A 9573-nucleotide genomic window follows, 5' to 3' on the forward strand; every position below is an offset into this window, starting at 1 on the left:
TCTGATCTTAGAAAACATGCATGGTCGATATTATCATTCCCCTGACATAGAGGGGAAAGCAAGCCTCGGAGAAATTGACATTCAGAGAAAATTGGTACCTTATCCGAACTCAGACTGCTAACAAGCATCAGAACCAAGGACAAACCCAGACTTTTCTGACTGTGAAACCCTTCTTCCCCTTCCAGCGGTCCAGGCTGGCCTGACCCAGTCAGCAATGGTGGTAAGAATGTACCTTGAGGGCACCTTGGGCTCTAGCAGGAAGCTCTTACTCGCCAGCAGCACCGCAGGGCTTCCCTGACTGGCTCTACAAAGGTGCTGCTGAGGTCCGGCCGCAGGAGATCTGGTGCCGGGTCCTCCGTGCGGCCCAGGCAAGCTGGCCCAGAGCAGGGCGACCTCACCATCCCCACAGGCAGGAGCTGATCTCCGGGAACCGCGACGGTTCATGAGCCCGGGCACAAGGTGGACCCCAGCTGGCCGGCCTCTCCCGGGCTGCCAGCAGCAGCACACCCAGCATGACACACTCAGCCTCCGGAACAAGCCCCCGGAACTGTGGCTCTGTACAGCTTTCTCCGTGCGCCGGGTCGTTTGTGCATGAAACATGGAAGGAGAGGAACTGCCGCTGGTCCCCACGCTGGACTTGAAAGCTTACCCTCAGGGGTGCAAGTGACTCACTTCCCCACCTGTAACACGAAGCACCTGGAATAATGCTCCGTAAGGGTCAGTCTACCAATGAAGTTTTACTTTTCAAATTAGCTTTGCGTTCAGCGCCTTCACATTTCTCTTCTGACACCTGGATATGTGTTTAACCCAAAAGAGTGTCCTACAAGCTCGTGAGTTTCTGGATGTGTCAGAAATATTTTCTGACCCAGCGGGGCGCCTGGGTGGCACAGCGGCTCAGGGCGTGATCCCGGCGTTCTGGGATCGAGCCCCACATCAGGCTCCTCCGCTATGAGCCTGCTTCTTCCTCTCCCACTCCCCCTGCTTGTGTTCCCTCTCTCGCTGGCTGTCTCTATCTCTGTCGAATAAATAAATAAAATCTTTAAAAAAAAAAAAAGAAATATTTTCTGACCCAGACGTAATTCTTCTACGTGCACAGGAAATGCGAGAATGACCCTGAGGAGCCTCAAAAGGAGTCAAGGAACCTCAAAATAGTACACGAATGGATGAGATGGGCGGCCTGCCCTCTGCGGGGCATCTCCTGGCAGCCCGGGGTGAGCGCTCTGCTGCTCCATGTCTTCCCCAGCCGTGCCCTGGCAGGCCTCTCTGCCTCCAGGCTCCCCACTGTCTCCCACTCACCCCGCAGTGGCAGACCGGGGAGCACAGCTCCATCACACCACTCCCTTGCTCTATTATCTTCAATGGCTCCCCATGTTTTCAAGGAACACTCCCAAGCTCTTGGCCATCAATGATATGGCCCAACCTCCTTCCTTGCCTAACTTCCCACTGCACCTCCAGTGGGGTCTGGTCTGGCCAAATGGACTGTTCATTCATCACGTGATCCTTTGCCTTTACTCAGTATTCTCTCCCTGGGATGCCCCTCCTTCTGTTCCACGTAACCCCGTGTTGTCACCTTCCAAACACAGCTCCTGGCTGCCTCCTGGGCCAGGTATCCCTGATGCCCCAACTGAGAAATAACCCTCTTCTCTCCAACTTCCAAACTCCTACCACCACGGAGCCGTCCTGTGATTAGAAAGTAGCCACTACCGGCACATGATGAAGCAAGAGAGTGAGGTTCTTGCCTCAGAGTCAAAGAATGAACCTTGCAGACAAAGGAGAGTGAGCAAAGTGACAGAATTTTATTAAGCCAGGAGACCGCAAAAGCTCTCAGGAGTGAGAGAGGTCTCAAACAAGCAAGTTGCCACTGAGGGCTTTTATGGTTGGTCTTTTATTGAAAACTGACCGGGGAACTTAAATCTTTTTAATGCCTCTACCACTGATAGCACCATTGAGTAAGGACTGGTGATAACATCTTTAATGGCTTACTTCTTCTTTAGGGCCTGGTCATTCTTTATGGCCACAATGTGATTGCCAGAAAAGACCCGACCTCTGACACCCAGGGCAGGGTGGTCTGCTTTGTTCTCTTATCTCTGGTTTTGTTAGGCCTCAGCATTTCTGGGATTTGGGGTGAGCCTGATCATGTGGCCCCCTACCTGAGCCTAGTCAGGTAGCGTCCTATCTATCCCTCCCTCCGTAGCCTCCCATCCCCCCCTTACTCGATGACAGCACTTCCCAGGCTTCAATCCTACATCCAAACTGCAAGGTGTTAGTAATTACACCCAGGTGCAGCTGAAAGGGGGAGCCTGGTTGTGAAAGCCACTTGTGCCCGGACACCGTGTGTGGAGTCAAACAGAATAAAAGGGAGCACCTGGTAATTCCCAAATTTATCAGTACCTACTGCCTGTAGTAACTGGGGCACCCATCACTTTCTTCCTTGTGTGGTCGCTTTTCATCAATACACTTTCCCTTTCTCTTTCCTCTATTTCCTCAACTCCAAGTTTCTATCAATTATAAAATGACACTATTATTTCATTATATGGGAGGAGGGGGATCATCCCATTAAATACACATGTCAAAATTGAGACTATTCAGACACTTTAAATTGCGTGAGGTAAGAAGTATTTCTTGGAACCAAGACATGTTTTAGATGGGAGATTCTGAGAGCGATCCCTTCCACAAGGGGAAGCAGTGGAATCCCTCTGGAGGGGTACGTGCCCCCCGTTAATTTACATAATTAAATGTTTCCTGGAGACAGGTATGGGAAAGGAAGAACTAGAAGTTACAAGTCTCTGTGTTCTGATTGCAGAGTATTGTCCCTTTGTTTGGTTTTTTCCCCTTTTCAATACATGGATTTTTGCCCGACCCTATTGGATTCTCCTGGTTCTTCACTCACCCTTCGCTCTCTACAAAGATGGTGGCCGTCCCTGCCCACCCCCTGCACCTCCCACCCCCACCCCTGCAGCTGCTGCGCATGCGCTGGATGCACTACAGAAGGGGAGAGCCTCGCGCACCCGCGGAGGAGGTGAAAGACTCCCCGAGTCCCACTCCAGTAAAGGGGTGTGCTGCATGCTCTGGGCGGAAACGCAGAAAGAGCGGCAGGGTCGTTGGGCCCTGCCTTTAGTACGTCCATCGGCCAGCCAGCTGCCCCTCGCTGCTCGATCTGGTCCACACCCAAAGAGTAGGAGGAGGAAGCCTGTGGGTTCCCCGCAGCATGCTTCGGCCTTCCTAACTCCTGATAAGCTCGGACCAGCCTCCCTAGCAGTTTCTTCCTGTATGCGTCTTTACTCATCTATGCCTCTATATCTCTATTTTGTGCCTGTCCTTTAAAAAGCCGTATTGGAGTGCTACTTGGGCTGTATTATTATTACTATTATTATTGTTATTATTATCATGTTAAAAACAAAAATTAAGATACTTCCCTTTTTTTCTGCATGCTACTTTTCACGTCGAAGCATATTTGACTTAGAACTGATGTATAAACAGTTTCATTGTATCAACCGTCCGTCATCATATCATAAACATAGCCTATGTTGCCGTTTCCCTTAAATTATCGGGTTTAATGACCAAGAAGCTGTTCTTGGTCTATTGTCTATAACTGACTTCCACTCCCTAATCATGGGATGCGTCGGGTGTCTCCATTGCTGTTATGGGCAATGCTGGGATAAAAAGGATCCCCACGCAACCTTTTTGTTTGCTGTGAATCTTCTGCAAAGATGAATTTTCAAAAAAAGGATTAACCATTTGCTAAAAGGGAAGAGCAGTTTTCACACTTCGGCCAAACCTTGACTATTCCTCTTCCACTCACAGTGGTGGTGGCGCTAATTCAAAGTGCACAGGCTTTAAGTTCAAATCCCAGCTGAACCACTTACTGTCTGAGGATGAAGGACCTTACTTCTCTGAGCCTCCATTTCCTCATCTGTAAAATGGGAGTAATGACACTGAGCTTATTGTGGGGATTAAATAAGATGGCAAATACCAGGGCCTTGCCCCGTGTCTAATTTATTGTAAGTACTAAATCCATTCTTCTTACCCTCCATACTTTCTTTCTCCCTGGAATTATTCAGGACGAGTGGCTCTTCACTTCTCTGGCTTCCCTTCCTTCTTGAACTGTGTTTCCCACAAAAGCCTCTGGCCATCGAACATGAATACATCTGAAGGGTACTGCCCAGAAGAAATACAAAGCCAGCCACGAATTCAGGCCACATGTGTAACTTAAAATTGTTTTGGTAGCCACATTTAAAAAGTAAAAGTAAAGAACCAAAATTAATTAAGCCATTTATTCAAATATATTTTTAAATATATTTTATTTAGCCCAGTATGTCCAAAATACTATCATTTCAATATGCAATCACTATTTCTAAGTATCGATTAGATATTTCAGATTCCTTTTTCTTGTTGTTTGTAACATCTTTGATATCTGATGTGCAGTTTGCCTTACAGCACATCTCAGTTGAGACTGGGATTTCAGGTGTGGTTAGAGGCTTCTGTGTTAGCTAGCACAGCTCTAGACTTTGAGATGGAAGCTTCTAACAGGTGTGCAGATGCTTCAAATGGGACCGTCAACCAAGGGCTTACGCGTGTTGCCAGGAAACATCATTTCAGGTGCAAAATGCACATGGACTTTGATGGCTTACATAACAAATGGAAATAAATTCAAGTCCCCATTTGGAAATAAATATATGTAACTAAATAAAATTTCAAAAGCTCTATAGTATGGCTCAAGAACTCCGAGGAGCTTGTCTTCTTTCCCTCCCTCCTGCGCAAGCTATCTCCCCCTTAACCCCCCAGGTGACCAAGCTGTCTTGCTTTTCTACCATGAAGGTCGCACAGGGTCAGGGGCTGCCGAGACTTCACTTCTACACTTGGTGTCTAATCTACAGCTCCACCTTTATCTGTTCAAACCTATATTCTGGAACAACCACCACTTTGCAAGTATGTTCCTTCTGCCCCTGACCGATCTCAAACTATGACAATCCCATTCTCCCGCGTGCTCCGGAGTCGTCTTCAACTTCCCTCTCGCACACCCTACACTTAAAACATCATCAAATCTCACACTCAGAAAGTATCTAGAATCGCAGCACTCTGACCACTTCTCATTATCTCTACTGTCACTTCAGGATGAGCCACCAATACCTCTAGTCTGAATTAGTACAACATCCTTTTAACTGATAGTCTTCCTTCTTCCTTTGCTACCCATAGAACAGCTAAAATGATTCTTCTTTAAAATGCAAGCATACATCAGCAAGTCAGAAACACATATTTTTAGTGACAATTAAAGTGATAAAAAATCATATAAAATGATATAAATATAAATACAAAATGATATAAAATACATATATGTATATGTACATATTAAATGTATAAAATTAGATGTCTATGTATTAAGTGTATAAAAACATCTATGTTTTAAATGCATAAAAATACACCACTTAGGAATAACTCTGAACAAAATATGCACTATTTTATAAAGAAAATTATAAAATGTAATTTCAACATTTTAAAGAACATCTAAATAAATAAGGATACAAACCAGGTTCATAAGTTGGAAGAGTCATTTTCATTAAGATAGTATATCTCTCCAAATTGCATTTTCAATCAAACCTGATCAGAGCTTTTTGTAGAGTCTGACAAACTGTTTCTAAAATTCATATGAAGGAAGAACATACCAAGAATGTCAAGACAGGATGGAAGAAAAAGAAAAAAAATAAAGAGACTCTTTTCAGATATCAAAGTTTGTTATAAGCGTAGAATTAATCAAATATAGTAGTGGCAAAGGAATAAACAAATGGGCAGAAGAGAGGGCCCAGAAACAGACATCACGTACGTGACACCCTGATTTACAGCAGAGCTCGTGTAGATCAGCGCCTGAAGAATGGCCTTTTTATGTTTAAATTTTTTAAAATTTTTTATTTATTTATTTTTGTGAGAGAGTGAGCATAAGCGGAGAGGGGGGCAGAGGGAAAAGCAGACCCCCTGCTGAGCAGGGAGCCTGATGCAGGACTCGATCCCAAGATCCTGGGATCATGACCCGACCCTTAACCAGCTGAGCTACTCAGGCGCCCAAGAATGGTCTTTTTAATTAATAGAGCTAACACTCTTTGTTATCCATTTGGGAGAAACAAAATAAAATAAAATGTTACCCTTTATCTCACACCATACAGAAAAATCATTTTTAGATGGGACAAAAATACTTAAATGTGAAAAGCAAAATTATAAAAGAAAACAAAAATGTAAGAGAATAATTTTATGATTTCATAGTGGACAAGAATTTCTTAGATAACACATATATATCATAAAAGAACATATGGATACATGAAGCTCATTTGAGATTAAGAAATTTGATCATTAGCAGAAATTGCAAATAATGTAATGAGACAAGGCACAAAGAAGAGAAAACTATAATATACATATATGACAAAAGGATTAATATCCAATTATGTATTAAATTACAGAAAATCAGTAGGGTAAAAAAGACAGATGACCCCAATGAGAAATGGACAAAAGATTTGAACGGGAAAAGGAATCCACAATGGCCAATAAGCATATGAAGAGATGCCTGACCTTAGTAATCCAGGAAATGCAAATTAAAAACATAGGTAGATTTTCATTTTCACTAGATTGGCAACAGTGGAAACTCCAGCAATATCAACTGTTGGCGAGCATGTGGAGCAAGAGAAACTTTTACATATTGCTGATGGGGGGGGGTAAAATAGTGCAATTGGTTTAGAAAGCAATTTGGTATCATCCAGTAAGGGTGAAGATATGTGAACCTACCCGTTCCACTTCCAGGGTACGTACCTTAGGGAATTCTTGCACACGTAGCCTGGGATATATGCATAAGGGGAGTCCTAGTAATACTTGCAAGTGCGGGAGCACCTAACAGCTTATAATAGAAGAACAAAAACAAAAACCTAAAAAAAATCCCAAGTGCCCATCAGAATTAACTTGGGGAAATAGATTGAGATACATTTATATATAACAGAATACTATACAGCAAGCAGGAAACATGAATGAATTAGAAGCACATGCAACAATACGAAGGAATTCCAGAACCATAATGTGGAGCAAATGAAGCAAGTCTTAAAAGAATTTTTAATTCCTATTTACAAAGTCCAAAAAACATGCAAAACTAAATAAGACGTATTTAGCAATTTCAACATATGAGGTAAAACTATAAAGAAAAGCAAGGGACCAGTGAGCCCCAAATTCTGGACAACCATGTTGTCTGACAAGAGATGGAGAGGCCAAGCCTATGAAGGACCTCAAAGGTGCTGATGATTTAAAACAAAACGAAACAAACAAACAAAAAAACACTTAGGTGATATTTCTTATACCCTAATCACTGTTTCTAAATTTTCTTTTCTACCTACTCACCATTTAGAATCTCCCTAAGTCTGGGGGGGCACAACCCAGGTCCTCACACTGAACGGGAAGGCCCTCCCTTACTTGACCCCATGGCATCCCTCTCTGGCTGGGTCACCCGGCCTGCACCTCGCCACTCTTTGCCCCACTGGCCCCCACCAGGCCTCCTTGCAGTGCACCCTGACGTTCTCTATTCCCCGCCCCAGAATGCTTCTCAAAGATCACAGGGCTCAGACCCTCTCTTCCTTCAGGACTCCACCCAGGAGGCACACACATTCCTGGCCTCTCAATCCCCTACTCCCAACCCCCCCATCCCACTTCAGCCCACCGCACCAATGCCTTTAACAGGGCTGGCAGGAAGTGGCTCTCCCTCAGTATTTCTCGAATAATTAAATGGATGATTTTGCAGAACGTCATGTCAACATCGAAATGTCCTTGGAAAGAGTAATACATGAAATCCCGAGTTGCCCGATTCGCTCCTCATCGCTTGAGAGAAGCTGGAACAAAGGATTGGTTCAGTGTTCTATAAGGTATGATTTCAGGGGAGAAAAGCAAAGGCTCTGTGAGCCAGGTGGTCCTGCTGATTCAGAAAATGTTGGCGTTTCTGGGGTTTGATGGGGTAATTCACATGAGTAAAGGGAGGCCCAAAGAGGCACCTACTTACCAGACCCCCGGGGAAGGACCCCCGGACCAGGACAAAGCTAGGTCTCTTGGTGACCGGGCTGACGCGGCCCACACTGCTCAGCACCCTTCAGAGGCCTGGGCGGGGGCTGGGCGGAGGGGCTCCCGGTCAGCCTCCCCTCTCCATCCCTGGGATTTAGCACAGACAGGCCTGCATCCAGCCTCCCCCAGGTGCGGCTCGTCACCTTCCTTAGCAGAACCGTGAGAAAGGGCTTGACCTGAGGTCGGAGGATGAGGAATGGAGCTGGAGCCGAGGCCGGCTCGGCAAACTCCAGCAGCGACAGACACCCCAGCAGACCCACGCCTTCGAGTGGCCCCAACTACCTGCACCGCCCACAGGCACACACTTCCCGCTCATCAGCACCCCCCCCATCCACAAGCCCAGCTCAGGCACGGGCGGTCACGTGTGCTCCCAGGCCCAGCTTTTCAGGAGGCGGCCAGTAGGCCCTTCCCTGACAGACAGGACCTCCATGCCCACCTCTGGCCCGGCGTGGCCTGGCCAGGAACAAGGAGACCTACCCAGAGGTGCGGCGGTCAGGGCCTGCAGACGTCAGGTGGCATGGGTGCCCCCAGACCCAGCCAGAGCCCCTCAGACCTGGGGGAAGAGGATTCAGCCAGCATGGTTAGTCTCCAGCAACGTTTCACTATGAATCACTTGAACTGCGTTTCTGCTCATTTCCTGGAGAAAGCAGAAGTGGAGAGTCAGCAGATGCTTGCTTCTGCCCATTACCCAGACATGACCAGCACTGCCTGGTTCTGGTGGATGATTCGGGCCCTACAGAAAGGCCCCTTAGGGCAGTGAGCTCAGCAGTCAAGCAGGGCTGGCTGGGGCCAAGGACAAAGAGGAAAAGCTAGTGAGTAGTGGACACAGAATTTAGCCCTGTGCTGTCCAGTTGGAATTCCCCTTGAACCTCTGGTAAAACACAGACAATAGTGGGGCTTAGGTGAATTTAGTTAGAGATGTGTCTAAAGTGCACCCGTGGACATTGCATGGGGTCATCAGCCTCCTCTCTCTCGGGCCCAGAGAGAGTTTTCACTTGGTTTCCATCCTCTTCCGTCCTCAGACCTAAGTTGTACTACTGACCTAGGGAGTCCTCCAGCGTTAGATGGCCAGCTGTGGGGCAACACTGAAGTCATCATGAAAGAAAAGTTTAAGTAATAGGATGAAGTTCTCTGAAACTCAGCCTCACAATTCTCTTTCCTTCAGGTTCATTAGTTTGTATCATCTCATATCACCTATCCACAGCATCATCCGTGTAGCAACGGCCAGCAAGTCCCTCCAAACAGAGTACCTCCCTGTGGCCCATGAGCAAAAGCAGTAGGTACCGTGAACGCCTGATCTTTGCAGGCCAGCTCACCACCTGTTCCTAGTTCACAATCAACTGACCATTCCTACGTAACTGTAAGTGAGGGGCAACATCCTTTATCATGGGGGGCAAAAAGTCTCTGACATTGGCTCAAAAATGAAAACACCGTTACAATGAAACTCAACTCTTGCCAGTGCAAACTTGCCAGGAGGCAGCAGCCAAAATG

At 46.3% G+C, this 9573-nt stretch overlaps 1 protein-coding gene across 5 annotated transcripts in view; it reads right to left on the minus strand.

Annotated features, from left to right (window-relative positions):
• Window positions 1-8702, minus strand: part of WDFY4 (WDFY family member 4) — a 280511-nt gene extending 271809 nt beyond the window's left edge. For 4 of the 5 annotated variants that reach the window (XM_057308810.1, XM_057308808.1, XM_057308809.1 and 1 more), the window contains exon 1: window positions 8560-8702. The gene's annotated coding sequence lies outside the window, so the exon portion shown is untranslated. The other variant, XM_048219279.2, reaches the window with a different exon arrangement.
• Between the last annotated feature and the right edge of the window lie 871 nt (window positions 8703-9573).

Source organism: Ursus arctos, unplaced genomic scaffold (assembly GCF_023065955.2).
Source record: "Ursus arctos isolate Adak ecotype North America unplaced genomic scaffold, UrsArc2.0 scaffold_7, whole genome shotgun sequence".
NCBI lineage: Eukaryota > Metazoa > Chordata > Mammalia > Carnivora > Ursidae > Ursus > Ursus arctos.